At 46.6% G+C, this 2,670-nt stretch overlaps 1 pseudogene; it reads right to left on the reverse strand.

Annotated features, from left to right (window-relative positions):
• LOC102848585 overlaps nt 1–1,719 on the reverse strand; it is a 12,396-nt pseudogene extending 10,677 nt beyond the window's left edge.
• Nucleotides 1,720–2,670: the final 951 nt, after the last annotated feature.

Genomic DNA, 2,670 nt, shown 5'->3' on the forward strand with positions numbered 1-2,670 from the left:
TTTGAAACACCTGTGACAAGGGGGGCAAGGGTGCTCTTTGGCCCAGTAAAGATGCTGTGGGCTCCAAGCTTCCCATAAGGCCACTCAGAAGATTGGAAGAAGCCGGTCTCTGGATAGGTGGAACCAGAAGTTCCTGGAGGATGTTCTTAGACACAGGCTGGCCTGGAATCTCAGCAGGAGACATCAAATGGCTTTCAAGGTTTCGGCTGGCTCTGGGCTGTGAAGGCAGAGTCCCCCCGCTTGCCTTCATGGTGCTCACGAGCTTGTTGAACGCAGTCATATCTCCATCTTTTTTCAGCTGCCGATTGTTTGTTACAGCGTTGAGGGTCTCCTCTAAATGTTCTGCCATGAAGGAGTTAAATTCTTTACTTGTTGGTCCACCTTCAAACCCTTGAGCCCTGCTTCTACCTCTTCCACTGAAAGAGCCACTCCTGAATGTGAGCTTTCTTTCAGTTTTTCCTTATTTGCAGAAAGGCTGGAGAGAAGAGGTTTTAAGTCCACTTTGGCTTTCTGTAGCATTTCCAAAATATCAACTTTATTTTCGGTGTGATCTTCCAGTGGTATAGGAGCAAAGTAATTGCCCGAGTTCTGTCCAGGAGAGAGGATAGCTTGCTCCAGACCTGCAAGTCGTTCCAGTTCTTCATGTGGTGTGGACCCAAGGCTGCTTGAGCAGCTTCCGGACTGGCTGGGGTTAGAGAACCACCTACTGAAGCGGCTGGCAGAGACCGACCCTTCTCCCAAAACATCTATCATCGAAGCCAAGCACGGCACCTTATCAAGGTTAAAGAACTCATTAAAGTCAAATTCTCCTGGGGACTGCTCGGGCAAGATGGCGTCCCTCGGCACCTCCTGATCAGCTGCAGGCTCCTGAGCAAGAATGACCTCCACCTCATCCTCTTCGGCCACTCCTCCATTGCACTCGACTAGGCCTTCCTTCACGGAAGCTGTCCGGCGCCGTATTCTCTTCCTCCCTTTGGGATCCTCTTCCAGTATCTTCTCATCGAAGCCCGTCAGCTCAGTGGTTTCAGACTGACTTGTAGGGCCAGCCAAGAACCACTCTGGCTCCTCTTCTGTGTAGGAATCATTTCTCCGACGCTCACCAAAGACACGCTTACTGTCCCCAAACTCTCTCCTGAAACGCTTGTCTTTGTAGTCCTTCTCACGGTCTCTGTCTCTCAAGTCCCGGAGGTCCTTATCCCTAAGGCGGTGATCCTTCTCAAACGTCCGAGCAGAGATGATTCTCCCACTGCCGATGCGGCGGGCACCCAGCAGGCGAAGCCCATCGCTGTCTTTCTCCAGCGAGCTTCCTGTGCACCGGGAGCTCACAGCAGCCGTCACGTGGCAGCCTCCGGCAAAGCTTCTTCTCTGTGGACTGAGAACAACTTCTAAGTCGTCTTCCTTCACGCGCTCTCGGGGATCTGCTACCCTGCATACCAAGGAAGCTCGGTCTGGATCCAGCTCTTTCTTGAGATTTTCCACTGGCAAGCTCCGCCCTGAAGCTGGGTAGAAAGAGGCATGCCCCTTCTCCGGGTCCCAGACGCCATCACCACTGTCATATTTTTCTGAAAGGCATGAAGGCCTTTGTTTGGAATAGGGATGTTCTTTTATATCCAAGAGCTCCTCTTTTGTGTAGCGGTGAGGCAATCTGGAGGTCTGCAACTTCTTCAGGTCAAGGAAGGCGTCTCCATTTTCTGTTTCACCCACACTTCTCCTATCCATGGCTCCTAGGTCAACAATTCTTTGCACCCGGCTCCTCCGTCGCTCGGCGGCCATAAGCCCAGGCGCCGCTTCCTGCCTCGCCTCCTGCGCCGCTCTGAGCGCAGCTACCACAGCCTTCGCTGTCGGGACCATTTTAATTCTTAAAGTTATTATTGTTTATTATTATTATTATTATTATTATTATTATTATTATTATTATTATTTTGCTTTACCACATTAAAGAGTTCTTTTTTGGTAGATTTATTCAATGCAATTCATTGTTTGCTTTCTTGAGGCCTGTGTCCATATGCATGTATTTTGAATAAAAGTAAACATAAATCCATGGCAATTTTAATTTCCATGCATCATAAAGTAGCTATTGATTCAGTGTGAGAGCTCGTTTGTTTGTTGTTTTGGGGTGGTTTTTTTTGCCCTGTTTTGGTGCAATCTATGATATCCCTTTTCAAGGAATGTCCCCTTCTAGACTTTTTTAAATGTATTTTTTACTAGCTAATTTACAAAATTCTAATATAAATTTGATCAAATTCTTTCAAGTTACCTCAAGCCCCCACTCATCAAATTGTACAACCAATGATTAATCCCCTCTTCCCCCTGTATATCCTCATCCCTCTGCTTCCAGCTTCCCCCATCCCTCTTGGATACTTATACTCATTCTACAATAACGTTCTTATACAATATTTATCATTGTGGGGATGAGTTAGTTCACTCAGCATAATGCTCTCCAGTCCCTCCCAAGTTAGGTAATAATTTACAAAGTTATTGCTCCTGGGTGCTGCATAGTATTCCATTGTGTATGTACCATAATTTCCCAATCCATTTTTTTTGTGGTTTGATATTTGGGCAGTTTTCCCCTCCTAGAATTTTTTGTAATAAAGATATTTCACAGTGTGGATCACAAAAAATTGTGACTAACCCTGAGGAAAATTGAAATTCAAGAACGCTTGATTGTCC

This window comes from Elephantulus edwardii, unplaced genomic scaffold (assembly GCF_000299155.1).
Source record: "Elephantulus edwardii isolate Elephantulus edwardi_28Jun2011 unplaced genomic scaffold, EleEdw1.0 scaffold00173, whole genome shotgun sequence".
NCBI classification, from domain to species: Eukaryota; Metazoa; Chordata; class Mammalia; order Macroscelidea; family Macroscelididae; genus Elephantulus; species Elephantulus edwardii.